General features: G+C 41.9%; 1 long non-coding RNA gene across 1 annotated transcript; it reads right to left on the bottom strand.

The window, feature by feature from the left end:
* Positions 1 to 2149: 2149 nt before the first annotated feature.
* On the bottom strand, positions 2150 to 9576 carry LOC110467630 (uncharacterized). The gene is made up of 4 exons (XR_013340004.1): positions 9486 to 9576; positions 8497 to 8546; positions 5109 to 5267; positions 2150 to 2320 (listed from the first exon to the last, which is right to left on the bottom strand). It is a non-coding gene; the product is annotated as an uncharacterized LOC110467630 (long non-coding RNA).
* Between the last annotated feature and the right edge of the window lie 5676 nt (positions 9577 to 15252).

Genomic DNA, 15252 nt, shown 5'->3' with positions numbered 1-15252 from the left:
TGTTATCCTTTTTACGAAAAGAAAAAATAATTTTTTTGAATGGGAAGGAACAAGCAGTGCAACCAGAACTTCAAAAAAGTGTAAATGATCCAAAATCACACCTGCACCTCAATGCTCAGAGAGGATAAATAGCCAGATACACACACATGGCCACAGAAACTCCTTTTTTCTTTGATGCCCCTGTTATAAATAGCTGACCAAGGGCTGTCTTGCTTACATTTATGAAATAAATATGTGAAATGAGAGCCCATGGCACATGTATTACTGACTAGTGTTTTCCTGTTGTGATTACTGAAACTACAAGGCACAAAATAACAATAAAGCAATAAAATCCAGGTTGTAATACAAGCTTGAACAGCATATTGATGCTGGTAGGATTGTATTTTTCTGCACTTATTTTATTAAGATATATCTGCAAGCGCCAGCTTAGTCACTGATTTCACAGAAAACTTGTGAAAACTGGCTGACTCCACATGTTTATCTATCAAAGAGCTCTTTACAGAAGTGACATCTCCAACATCTCTATTGATCTCCAGCCACATCTCCAGTTCCCACACCAGTCTCCTTTTTCACCATTTTTCAGCAAATTCAACACCTCCCCTCTCCCAATCCTGCTTCTATCCACACTGTAAGGCAGATTAGAGAGAAACACACTGAACCAAAAAGAGCCCTGCTCACAAACCAACCAAATTCTGTTCCCCAGTCCAGGCCAAAGTGTTTACAAATTTGCTTTTTCTAATACATTGTTTTTTTGCTCACTCTCTTTGCTCTTTTGCCATGGTGAGGAAGTAACATCCTCACATTTGGAGGAAAACTAAGAGCAGGTACCTCTTTGGTGCCATTGTTGCAAAGACACATGGAGGAGACTGGATTCTGCACAGAAGTGGTCTGCCTTATTGGTCCCCGTCCATCCCACACTGTCAAGCCGTGAAGCAAGCAGTGTTCTCTCTTTATGTCTGCAACATGCTCGGGGTGAGCAGGCACAGGGCTCTCACAGCCACCACGAGAGGATAACTGGCAGTGTGGCCAAGCCCAAGGCAATGCCTGGCCAGCAGCCTCTGGACCAGCATCTCCTGTGCTGCTGGAGCCCCTGCTGGCTGCCCTGCTCTGGGATCTCTAGACCAGAGCCATGAGACACAGTGCAGACACATCATCTGGGCCTCTGCTGCTCCTCAGGTTTGTGCAGCAAGCACTGCTCTGTCTGGCTGCCTGCTGATGCTGTCTGCTCCAACAGAGGTTCTCCTTCTTTCCTCTGTCCCAAATACACAGCTCTCACAAACCCTGCTAACATCATTCCTCTGCACAAGGACCTCCATTTGCAGAGTCCATGGACTCAGAGTGGCACACTTTTCAAGTGTTTATTTCATCAAGGACTGTAGTCACGTGCTCTATTCTAGGGCAATGAAGATGTTCAGTTTACTTGTCACCTTGTCCTCCTTCACCCCACTGCCCATATTCTGCTCTTCCTCAGCCCTTTCTCACCACCTTCAGCTACCTTCAGATACCTTTTGTAGGTATCCAGCTTCTTCCCACAAAAAAGCTGATGTTCAAATTGCTCTCTCTGCCTGTGCAGAGCAAACATATCTCACATCAGACCTTACTGCAACCAGCAAAGGCTCTGGAGAGACCCAAGTCTTAAGGCTCCTCCACATGACCCAACTCTGACAAAGACAAGTCCAGGCTGCAATTGCAATTCAGGATGGAGAGAAAAAGAATTGAGTGATCACTATAGTTGCACATCTTGTAGCCTGAGACAATGGGCTGATTTTCAGATATGATGATATAAGAATTAAAATAATATTATACTAATATTTATTAGATTATATATTATAGGCATTGCATATTATATTAATGGCAGGTTATGTATTGGGCTATGGAAATTAGTTGGTTGTTCCTTGTTTTTTCCCTACCATAGCTTTGGAAAAAACCCAAACAGTGTATGTTGTGTAGAAAAATGGTCCCATTGAGACCATTTCCAAATATTATCTCCATTTGTGGTGAGACAGAATTTTCAGGATGATTTCTTCTATGCTATTTTGAACACACATCAGTTTATGTTAATACTCACTAACCACTATTGAAAATTTTCTTTGAGGAATACGGAGATAGAAATACTACATAAAAAAAAGATCAGTCATCAGTCACCAGGTTCACATGCAATGTTTTAATGACTAATTTTTAATTTGTTTTACATTAAAATCAAAGTGGGATAAATCAAAGGGCTAAGGATTCTAAATTAAGTCAGTGTGTTCTGACCATTCTAGTATAACTTAAGGTTGAGCTCCTGAGTAAGTGGAGCAGAAATCCGCAAAACCAGCTTCTGTGGAAAAAAGAGACACAAAATAATGAATTATGTTAATGTAAAAAAAAAACAACAAACCAGTTCAAAACAGAGGTTAAGAAGTGAAACTAGAGTTTAGACCTTCATGCTTTCTTTAACATATCTGGTAGGAGAGACTAACTTGATGCCAGTATGCATCTTCCTACTGCTGCATCCAATCCAACAGCCCTTTTAGAAATTCAGGAATGGTTTAAAATTAATTAATTACATGAATCAAATATTAAATTGTAAATGCAATATCTGTCCTGCTCTCTTCCTGTTCAGTGTTAAATTTTATGTATTTTGGGCTACTCACATAATTTCCATTTTCAGTACTTCACCAGTTTTATCTTTAGGTTCCAGAATTAATAATCTCTTAAAATGCCCAATATCCATTCACACCTATTTGCTAGCCCACAAATTCACGTTAACATTAACAGTCTGTGCTTACTTAAATCACTTCTTCAAGGTATCTAATATTCTCATCTTTCATCAGAAACAGTTCTGTACCACTGCTTAGGGAGCTGGATTTCCACTTCTTGAATAATTTGCCTTTTCTTCAAATATAGGGAAAAATCCAGACAAAAGTACTGCAAAATCATCCAAACACCAACCTGAAAATTGCCAGGCAGCCAGAGAGGCTACTCCCAACTGCAATCCTGCATGGACACTGGGAGTTGTGGATGCTGGGAACCTCTGCACTTCCCAGCAGAGGATGCAAGTGTGATAAAAATAACCTTCCCTATGCCCATTGTCAGCACAAGCCTGGCCAAGATGTACCCTTCTAACATCCCTGCTGCAGTCACTGTACAATTCCTTAGGGCATGAGACTCCAGAGAAAAAAATAGATACCAGACTCCTAATAATAGGAAGATTCTGTGATATTGCAAATGTCAGATCAGGGTAGTGCTGCATGAATCAGAGAGAAAGAAGTGGCTTATTACTAAGCAACCTGTTTCTATTTATATACAAATAAATATGGCTCAATAAGCACTTCAGCACTGTTATTAGGTATATTTGCTTTCTGGAAACCAAAACCAATATGGGAGAAGTTACTTTCTACTGCAGCCCTTTAAACAGTGGGGTCTCTGCTTATAAAACTATTATACAAAATGTAAACTCACTAAGCCTGTAAGAAAGTGGCAAATTTTCCCTTTGCATTTTTTTAAATTACATTAATAAGTTTTCAAGACCAAAACCCAAGCTGCTGCTACTGCTCTTTTTTATTTTATTGATTTTTTATTAGAGGGTCAAACATGAGAGGAATATAGGTAGTGACTTTGTAACATATGCACAGGGATGGTTGGAGAAGTTGGACTAAAGCTCTCAGCATTTTGAGAGGAATATATTTCTCTGGTGTAGAAAATTTAACTTTTTTGTAGTTTTGGATCCCTACAGCATCAGCTTGGTGGGTTTTATCCTCCAGCATTTGAAGTAGATCTTAAGTCACCAAGATAATATTCTGCTCTTAAATCCAATTTTAAATTATATTTTTGAGACAAGCTTATTAGTCTTTTAAATCGCCTTTGTATGTGAGGCTGTTAGTCTGCAGTTATCTTCTGGATTTCTGTAATTGGTACCTTCAAGCACATCTCAGTGGAATGTTTTCTTTGCCCTGCCACATTTATGTTGCTTTGAGCTTGCTTAGAGGCTGTTAAACAATTTCTTCCCTTGAGGCAGTACTGATTATGTTTATTTATGACATTGTCTCTGAAAGTGGGATTTTTACAATTCTCCAAGGCAGAAATTTATTCTCAGCAATTTTCTTCCTTTACAGATTCCTTCAATAAAATAAATGGTAGTACCAGATATGTTTAATGGGGATCATTCTTTGGTTACAAATGAAACTTAGACACTAAGCCAGGTCAGAAAGGTAACATAAGGTGTGACATCCCCTACTTGTTGCCTCATCTATCTTCCACTGCATGATGATTTAGTGACGTTTTGCAGTGTTAACACCAGGAGTGTTCTAGATGCAACCAATGCTGAGATATGAGTACATATCTCATACAGAGTGTGAATGATCACTTCAGCTTGGTGGTGACAGATATGGAACAAGTGGCCAGAGGAAAGGAAGCAAAAGGTTATGCTCCTTTTGTCTATACTCCTATGCAAAAGAAAATTGGGACCACAGAGGCTGCTGCTGCTGCTTAGGGTTTATTAGTGGCTTTCAGGCCATCCCCTCTGGAATGTCCTCACACTGGTGCCAGAGGAGCACTGCACAAGCAAGTCGTGCATTTTGTTCTGGAACACTGAGGCTTGGCACTTTAAGATGCTAAAATTATACCTTTTTGGAAGATGGGGAGATGCTCCTTAGAGCCAATGACACTGGAATAAGTTTTGGACACCAAGTAATTGTGAGAAAAAAATCCACAACACTTCAGCAGCAGATAAAAAACTTTGACAAGTTTTCTCATTTTATCAGAATGATAAGAACACCCATAAAACTGCTAACTGTGCTCTCAGCTCATGGACCTGTATCTTCTTTCCAGTATTTCAGTAGTTTAAAAATTTGTGTAAGTGGCAGACATTAAGTAAAAGAGAGTCCATATGCATAAGCAAAGATTAAAGTTTCCTAAAAGAGCTCTTGCTTTTGCCTTTTTTTTTTTTTTTTTTTTGCCTCCTAAATGTCAGACTGTTGTATCAAGAATGGGTGTCTGGTTATACTTCAAAATGTAAAGGAGTGTGGATGAGAAACAGTTCCTGTCCTTCACTGACTTCACCTCTCTTCACGGTTCTTACCCTTCTTTCTCTAAGTTTTTTCTTAAACTCTCAGTTCAGGTCTTACCCCACTGATCTCATAAGACACAGCATCTCCACGGATGGATCTTCCATTCAGAGACACAGCTTGAGGTCTCCGTTTCAGGCCAAGAATGGTAATTTTGTTGTACTTCAGAGTTTCAGCTCCAGGGTAGCCATTTTTAACTATTTCTGTCTTCAGGCTTCTCTGGAAAAATACACAGAGAAAACTTTAGGACCATGACAGCTCTTTAGAGGTGACTTGCTGCACATTTACAAGATTTCATCCTTGTCATTGAACATACACAATGTCTTCCAATGTAGATATTGAAGTCATAAAGGAAAAAACAACAGTCATATAAATTTGTACGTAAGAAAGGTTTCATGTGCGATTATAAACTATGAACATAAATCACATTTACAGCATTAATTGGATTATGAATAGAAAAGCATGTCCAAGAAGATATGTTTTTCTACTTTTAATCAATGTTGTTCTTGTACCCATTGCAGAGTACAGTGGCATATGAAAAGCCAAAATCCACATACAGAGATTCAATTAGTGACCTTAAGACAGATTTAGTTAACATCCAAAACTAGCTGCTTTAAAACACTAGTATCTTCCACAAACAGAAGCTGCTCGATGTTCTGCCCTGATTTTATGTACCACATCTCCTGCTAGAAATCCCTGTTATATATGTCCCAGGTTTAAGGAGACTAAATATGTCCACAGAGCTTTGTTTGCTGCTCTTTTTATTTACTACATATTTAGGGGTATACCAAGAGGACATGCAAAGTCATGAAGCTAATTCATTTGGATCCCCAGAGACAGTAATTTCCCATACATGCAATGAAGAGGAATCATCACATTTGTTATGTGATCAAAGTTGTTGAGGAAATAAAGATGAATTACACTGCTCAGGAAATGATGGATGGCTATGCAATCATGACTTTTTAAAAATATGCCAAGGAGAAACCCATGATGGAACCTTTTGCATAAATTACCTTATGTTATTTCAGTAGTGCATTGTAGGAGGGGAGCAGGAGCTAGATCACAGTGTATGTAACTTAGGGCTGTGCTTAGAGTGCTTATTTCAGGCATCCACACTAAAAATAAGTGCTAAGCCCCAGCACACTGATTTAAACTGCCTAAATAAGGAATGTTGGCTATTTTTTAGCAAACGGAGAGAAGCCTGCAAAAGCCACCAAAGAAGTTTTTGGGGTACCTATTACATGTGGTGTCTTATTCCCTCTGGCAGAGCTCCAGAACAGAGGGGAGCTCAGTTTAGAGAGAGCACCTCCCTACGGTGTTTTACTGCTGTCTCAGGACAGCCAGCTCAGGCGGCCACACACCCAGGAATCACAGTGTAATGCTGAACTCAGCTCTCAAGCTCAGGGGCCCAAGACAGGACTCTTCAGCAGATACCATTTTCCCTTTTGCTATTTAAGATTGACTGTTTTCCTTTATAAACACATAATAAAAACTCGACATTAAAGATTACTGGAATGCAGATAGGGAATTCAGTCATGGATTTACAGGCTGAAGTCAAATATGAGCAATTACATATGGAAGTGCCAGAGAAGCAACAATCTAATTTGCACGGTTCAAAATTTAATATAAAACTGAATATTGTTTTTCTGTAGACTTACTGCAGTAAATTACTATACACAGACTACAGAAAACCAAAGTGATTTTTCTTCCTTTTTGCTGTTGAAGTACCCTTTTTTTTTTTTCTGAAAAAGAAGGAATATTTTTTTCTTGGTAAATCAAGAACAAAGTAAGTTAAAATAATACTTGAAGTCTACCCATGTGGTGTTAGTTCCAGGAAAATATCTCACGAACATACCAGGCTACCTAGTAAAGCCCACTGTCTTACCCTGGATTGCTCTTGCTTCTGGAAGACAGACCTTCTAAGAGTAGTATCACAATAGGGGTTAACATGATTTTATCATTTTGACTATCTTCTGTGGATTACTTTTGGACTTTTAGGAATACATGGCATGAAAATCACATAATCATTTAGGCTGGAAAATATCTTTAAAGTTATCAAGTTCAACTATTAACCCAGCACAGCCAAGTCCACCAGCAAACCATGTCCCTAAGGGCCACATCTACACATCTTTTAAATACCTCCAGGGATGGTGACTTCACCACTTCTCTGAGCAGCTTGTCCCAGGGCTTGATAACCCTTTCAGCGAATAAATTTTTCCTAATATTGAATCTAATCCTCCCCTGGTGCAACCTGAGGCCTCTGGCCCTATCACTTATTGGAAGAAGAGACTGACCCCCATCTGGTTCACCCTCCTTTCATGCAGTTGTGGATAGCAATAAGGTCTCCCCTGAGGCTCCTTTACTCCAGGCCAAACACCCCCAGCTCCCTCAGCTGCTCCTCATATGACTTGAGCCTCAGATCCTCAAGATTCACTGCCCTTCTCTGAACACAGGCTCTGAGGTGTGGCCTCACCAGTGACAAGGACAGAGGTACAGTCATTGCCCCAGTCCTGTATCTTTCTGATACAAGCCAGGATGCCTTGGCCTTCTTGGCCACTTGGGCACATGCTGGCTCATGTTCAGGAAGCTGGGGAACAAACCATGCCATACTCTATATACAATATCCTATTTACTACTAAATGTTAAATTTGCAGATAAAATAAAATCTGTAGAGACAGGTTATTTAAGCAGGGTAAGGTTATTTTTACAATAACTCCTACAACTTACTATCATATACTTAATGAGCTTATAGTAGACACATTTTACAATATTTTACTCAATTGAAGCCTTGACTGTTGGGCTTTTCTACAGGTGTTTCCCAGGACATGTCTGCACAGAACTGAGCACTGTGTGAAAGGCATCAGTGCACTGACCCTGAGCTAATCTGTTCCTGTGCTGCACAGAGCATCTGATCAGCCTAGCGGGTTGCCAGAAGCATGCTGGATCTCTCCACGGGACACCCACTATGGGAGCAGTGTCTGTGCTGTCAGACAAGGAAATGCAAGCTACAGAATTGAGACTACATAACTCTCTGCACCACAAAACAAAAACATTAAGTGATTGAAGTCAAAAGGTTGCTGGAATATTCTGAAGAGTGAAATCTAGCTCTCTCCCACCCATCAGACTGAAAGTCATTAGGTGGAACACGAGAAAGGCCCCTTGTCCCCAGAAGTTGCAACTAAGGAAAGAAAATGTTGAAAATACGTTTTTTTCAGATTTGTATTGCAGCAGGGACATTAATGACATGTGTCACTATGATACTTAATGAAGCAGACATAAAACTGCAGGATCATAGTTGGACTATTTCATAGGTAGCTGTAAATGACAGCATTAGATAGCTTACCTGGTTAATAGACTGAGCTAGAAGATAAATATCAGCATGTTACAATGGTTACACTAAATTATAGCTACCTCCATGTAAGTAGGTATCTTGTATGTTGCCACTTACATTGCTGAATGTGTATTTAGCCAAGAAGTAGTTCTCTTTTTCAATAGTATCTGTCAAAACACAAAGCAAGGAGGATTGATATCAAAACAGGCAGCAAAATCCATAATCAGTTCACATTACAGCAGCAAGCAGCTAAGGTCAGGCTAAGATGATTTGTGGGCTATTTAATCTCTTCCTCTAGACTTAGGTTGATCTCAGGAGAATCAGCTTTTCACCTTCACAGAATCACAGAGTAAGATGACTTAGAAAGGACCCTCAAGGATGATCAAGTCCAACTCCTGGCCCTGCACAGCACCATCTGCAAGAGTCACACCATTTTCCTGAAAGATTAACCCAAACATTTATAGACTCTGTCAGGTTGGTGCTGTGACTGCTTCCCTGGGGAGCCTGTTCCAGTGCCCAGCCACACTCTGGGGGGAAGAAACTTTTTCTAATATCCAACATCAACCTCCCCTGACACAGCTTCAGGCCACTCCCTTGGGTCCTGTCACTGCTCACCACAGAGAGGAGATCAGTGTCTGCCCCTCCTCTTCCTCTCATGAGGAAGTTGTAACTGCAGTGAGGTCTCCCCTCAGTCTCCCCCAGGCTGAAGAGACCAAGTGACCTCAGCTGCCTCACACAGCTTCTCCTCAAGGTCCTTCACCATCTTTGCTGCCCTCCTTTAGATGCTAATAGTCCTTTTCTACATTGAGGTGCCCAAAAACTGCCCCCAGCAGTCCAGAAGAGGCTGCTCCAGCGCAGAGCAGAGCAGGACAATCCCTGCCCAGCCCAGCTGGCGATGCTGTGCCTGATGCCCCCAGGACACAGGTGACCCTCCTGGCTGCCAGGGAGTGCCTGGATGAATAAGGTTCAACTTTCTACTGCTCCTTCTGGGGTCAGTTCTCTAGCTATTTCTAACCAAAGCCAGTGCCATTATGCTGCTGAAAGGTGGCCTGAGGAGAGCCCTGTATGCAGGTACTGTATGCTTCACACCAGGGGACCAGGCTTACCAATGGAATCACCATCATCCCAGAAGAGAGATCCAGAGGCTTGTCCTTCTTCATCCAGGGCAATAATGAGTCCAAATGGGTTCAGGCGGCTGTTGATAAACGTGTTGAGAAATGTCAGTACAAACCTGTGGGCAGTCCTTTCCAAGCAACTTAACAAACACTTCTGAACACAACTCCCCTTTTAAGGTTACAGAAAAGGTCATGACAGAAGAATGACAACAGTGGCCACCAAAAGGACTCCCAAAGTAATGGCAAAATCTTTGCCTTGCCTTGTCCTACTGACATGTAGATTTCCCACATTTTGAGTACTTGTGGGAGTTGGTGTTGAGGGCAGCTGACCTGGGATGCCCTGGGAGGATTCCTAGGTTTAACTTAGAGTGCGTTACTGCGTCAGTTCCCTGAGGCTACCTGCTCCCACATGCTACTAGTTATCTGTCTGTCACCTGGCCCTCACCCCCACAGCCCAGAAAGTTCTGTTCCTCCCCTCACCCATTGGCTCCTGTGTTACAGACACTCCCCTCCTGTTACACCGTTGGTTTGTTGTATGTCACACCACCTCAACTCCTCCTTCTACCTGTCCCCATTGGCTTGTTGTACCCTGTCCCCTCCTATCTTCCCCCAGTTGTATACTGTGTATCCACCCCCTGTCTGCGCTCTTAGCTCCAGTTTCACCTTCTGTTGTCAGTCTGTGCTCCGTCCCTGGACGCTTCCTCCTGCAGTTTTTGTCTCCCTCTTGCTTCATCTGCCTCCCTCCTAGCCTACATTCATCCTACCCTGGTGGACCCTCATTCTAACGCTCAAATAAAACTCAGTTGGAACTCCACACAGAGTGCACACCCGTTCGTTCCTGGTGTGGAAGATTACTTCATCTGGTCAGCCATCGAGTGGCCAGCAATGGGTTACCCTGTGGGACGTGGTCTGGGGTAGCCTACAAGTGCTCATGTGGACAAGCTCCCCCCTTCTTTTGTGGCCTTAACAATAACTGGATGGTCTGGGAGTCAGCTGGTAACCAGTACTACCTTACTATGGCTGCTGCACAGTGCTGTCCCCTCTCTTTCCTACTCAGATTAACTTCTGAGCATGGTTCACACTTGAGACCAGAATATTATCCATTGGCATGGGGAAGTATTTTTCCTGAAGAAAGATTTGAGCTTTTCCACCTTGTTTACAGCGTTTGATAAATTCACCCAAAAAAAAAAGAATTTTGCTTTTCCCCTTGCATACATTTACTCTGAATGATTGACAGCAGGTCAGTGTGGCAGTAAGAGGTGCAAAAGCTTTTCTGAGCATTAATCGTAGAGCCAGGAGTAGGTGTCAGCTGTGCTAACAGTGATGTGGATCATCTCTGAGGTGCTTTCTCCTAATGAAGTGGAGCAAATACTGGTATAAAAATACTGTACTTATCACTTGGGATGGCAGCTGGGAGCTGCAGATATCTCTCTTCTGTACTTTCTTTTGATTCCTCTTTTGACTGTCTGTGGGTCTGACCCACACCCTGTCTGTGGGTCTGCTTGGTGACAAACACAGGTGACATTACCTTTCAGTAGTGGTTGTGGCTGGTGCCTGCTGTGGCAGAATGTACCCTCCACGGATGTACAGAGGGATCTTGTTCAGTGGGGCAGACACAGTAGTGTAGGTCTTCTTCCAGGCACTTGGCACTTTTAAACCCTACCACAAAAATTAATGCAGTTAAAAAAATGCCAATCCAGGCAGTATACATCATACTGAAAAAGAGAGCAAGGGGTAAATTTTCATTTCAGTTTCATCAGTGAAAAAAACAAACTAAAATATGGATTTCAGGAGTATTATTCTAGTTTCCTTTTTAACATGAAAGAGGATCTAGCCTTTGCAGTTATGCATATGCTTGAGATATCATATGCCTGAGATAGAAGCATCATGACTGAAAGACAACAAATGGTTTTTAAAACTGGTATCATTATTCCATATACTGTGAAAAAAAACACTAATCAAGATACTGAGAAAAAGGAAAAAGGAACTTTTGCTTCCTCTTTTTATACACATATGGAGCCTGTCACATTCAGTTTAAGGTAAGTGATTCATAGTCATTTGGGAATGTAAACTGTAGATTTTCTTCTCTTCTAAGAACAATTCTTCCCCTTTCAGAAAGTCATTATAGCATTCAGAGAGTGAAATTTGTGTGTGTGTAGACAACCAGCATTAAGTTCTCTGCATCATACTTTTCTAGTTTAATGCCTCAAAACCTCAAAAAAAGACTTATGTACAGGGAAAATAACAGGAAGATTTTGCTCTTGCCCTCTGTAAATGATAATTATGATTTATGGCAAGTACCCAACTTTGGTTTGGATAATCACCATGTGCATGACAAGTAAGTGCAAAATACTGGGAGGCGAGCAATGCCAGGGGCAGGCACATAGGCAGGGCAAGGGACAAAGGCCACTGTCCTGTGCCCAGCCTGGCAAGGGGGCTCAGAGGGAACCATGAGGAGGGTTGAATTAAAAGCTGGACTTTGCAGCATCACAGTCTCATGAAAAGTGAAAAAGGAAAAGGTTGGATGAACATCCATCTGAGGTCACCAGCCAAATGCTGAAAATTACCAAACTTACTTAAAAAAAAGTCTGCATTTCCTCTGAGAGGAGTTCTGCTCTGCCCGCTCCTCTGCCAGGGACACTCAGGAGAATTAACAACAACCTGATGATCCTGGGCTCTTCCTGAAAGCTCTTAGCATCAGCTTAACTTCTCCCATTGAAGCCAAGCTGGGCTTAGGCTGCATATTGCAGCAGAGCACTTCTGGAAATGTGGTCCTGGGGATGGTGTTGGAAAGGTCAAGACAGGCCCTGAAGAGAAGGCACTGGCATGTCCCACAGAGCAGATTGTTCTGCAGCTCTTGGGAGCATCTTCCAGAGGGGTGCCTCACCTTGTGCTCCAAATATGCCTTCTGTCAAAAGGGATGCACATGCAAAAGTACATGCGCAGGAGGGTTTGTGGCATGTTCTCAGGAGTGTGTATTAGGTTCCTGCCTCTGTCTCTGTGCATGGAAGTATATCAGAACAAGAATTAAAAGTGGGGGACAAAGAAAGAAATCCTGGCATTTTCATGCATGTCTAGGCTGCTCTTGAAAATTCTGTTCACTGCGTTTTAGAGCCTTACATGGCAAAAATAGAGAACAAAATGTTTCTGAAAGCTGTGTCATTTACCCTGCCAGCTAGCCTGATGCAGACTTTTTTTCTCTAGTTTTCTTCATCTACAGATGCTGAGGTAAAAATACTGCTGAAGATTACTAAAAGTTATTTTGCTGGAATTGTACCATTTTAAATTATTAGGGAAAGAAAAAAGTAAGAAAATTAATCTTAAAAATACATACGGTATAGTAGTCGAACCACTGTGCTTCAGGGAAGTATACACTCACAGATCTTGCTCCCTGTAATTGTTATAAAGAGATTAGTCTTTTTTCTTTTTGTATTTCTGATATTACATTAGCTTTATTATATTTGTGCATGGAGAGATGTATGCTGAATATTCTAATAACATCAATTTTTTTATTTTATGGCTGAGTTATTGTCATAGCAGTGGACTGCTGCTGGCTAATCTATAATACTAAACAGACAAGCCTATCCTATCTGGGGGGGGTTTACTGCCATAGCCTGGCAGGAGTCAATGTTACAGGATTATTTTATTCTAGGATATAGCTCTATGTCTTCCAAATGTAACTGGCCTAGGTGCACTCCTCCAACATCTGAGCAGCCCTATGACAGCCTTTTCAAGACAGGGCTTCACATTGGATGTGGGAGGACACCACTGCTCAGTGCCCCTTGCACCATTCCTGTCCCAGAAACAGGCAGAGAATGAGCTGTAGCACACAAAGGATGCAGATCCTTCTCTTCTCGTAAACAATTTAAAGTTGCAGATAAGTAATAATAAATAATAAATGTTTTGCTAATTGCACAATTACTGTAGTTCATTTTGCAGCATGTGTTGTGTCAGATCACTGCAGGGATGAAATCACGCTAAAGGCACTTTGTATTAATAACTCCAGGAACAGTTGGGATCAAAACATATTTCCATTTTTGTTACAAGTTGCTTATTCTCATAAGCAGATTAACTTTTACTATCAGTGTAGATATCTGTCCCTTTGCAGAATTATGGATTAGCTCCAAGGACTATCCCAGGAATATTGTAGAACAAGAAAAGTAAAGTTGGAAGAGAAGAGTTTAGGCAAAGTTACCATGTAATATTCTAGGGATTTTAGATATATGAAAAACCAAAAAGGCAAGATGCTCCCCTCTCCATCTCTTCTCTGCGATATTATGACAACCCTGGATGTTCTGGTCTACAGAAAAGTGTGTAACCATCATCTGGGTCAGGATGATTTCAGGATTTCAGGGCCAGGTTGGATGGGGCTTTGAGCAACTTGGCCTAGTGGGAGGTGTCCCTGCCCATGGCAGGAAGGTTGGAACTGAAGGTGCCTTCCAACCCAAACTATTCTATGACTCCATGATTCTGTGAGCCTCACCTTCATGACTCCCTAAATAACAAGCCAGTCTGCAAGGCAGTTCTCCATTCTATTTTTTTTTTTTTTTTTTTTTTTTTTGGATGTCTCACTTGCTCTCATCCTAGAATTCAAGGAGTGAAGGTCAAGTCATTCCTGACTCATCTTCCCTACACAAGCAGATGCCAAGCTGCAGTTTGACACAGTCACTGCTGGCCTGCACTGCCACAGAGAGGGGCTTACAGCTCACCTCTGCCCCTGCCCCACCAACTGGCACAGCCCTGGCTGCCAGCTATCACACTGCAACAACCAGCAATGTGCTGCCTTCACAGTTCTGCTTCCCTCATCACGCCACAGGCAGCCTTCCTTTTGTGCTGCAGTTCTCCAAAAAACATCAGGAACTCCTTATCTAGACCCCAAATCATTTTAAATATCTTTATAATGTCCCCTGTTATTCAATTCTTTGCAGGAGGCCTCCCCTGGTTCATCTGTCCCTCTTCATGGGAAGGTTTTTTTTCTCATTCTTTATCATCCTGCTGGTCTGAGACCCTGTGAAATCTTCTTTCTACTCTTCAGCTATTAGAAACCTGTGGGAGTCTGAAGATAAAGGACTAATGAATGAAGTGCCTCAGTGGGGTCAGAACGGGTTTAGAGTTTAATTTCTGTTAAATTCACAGAGACAAAAGGGTTGGTTAAAAAACAAGGTAACAGTGTCCTGTTTAAATGTTTGATCATCAGCAATATCTAGAAATGTACTAGATATTTTGGCAGCATGCTGATTGCAAACAGCACTAGGATACATCCGATGTAAATACTTAGATCTGCTCAGACATGCCTCTCTTGTGTTGCCAGCAGTCAGTGGTGGGCAAGGAGAGAAACACACCCTTGCTCCAGCCAAGCAGGGAGAGCCATGTGCCCAGCACAGGAGAGGAAAAGGCTGCTTTTTAAAACCTGTCCTGTTAGCAGCTTACATTACCATTATCATTTCCGTAATGACTGCCTTTGCCTGTGGTGCTGGGAAACTCCTACCACAGCCCTTGAGAGCTGCAGTTCCAAAACACTGTGGGTGAGCGGTAATATGGAAACCAGTTTGCTTTCATGTCTGTGTGTTTCTTCCTAGCTCGACAATTACTGCTCCATGTGTGTCCTTGGAGACTGCTGCCAGCACAATAACAGGAGCACGTGAGGGGCAGCATCCAGCCTTTTTGCATCCATTTCTCACTTGGAGTAAAAGGGAAAGGCTGCGCCCTCACTTTCATCCTCCCACTTCAAGTACTGAGAAAGCTCTGTACTGTCTGT

The sequence above is a fragment of the Lonchura striata genome, chromosome 5 (genome assembly GCF_046129695.1).
Source record: "Lonchura striata isolate bLonStr1 chromosome 5, bLonStr1.mat, whole genome shotgun sequence".
Classification (NCBI taxonomy): Eukaryota; Metazoa; Chordata; class Aves; order Passeriformes; family Estrildidae; genus Lonchura; species Lonchura striata.
Note: the sequence above shows the minus strand (reverse complement) of the source record. Positions and strands in the feature narration are given on the sequence as shown.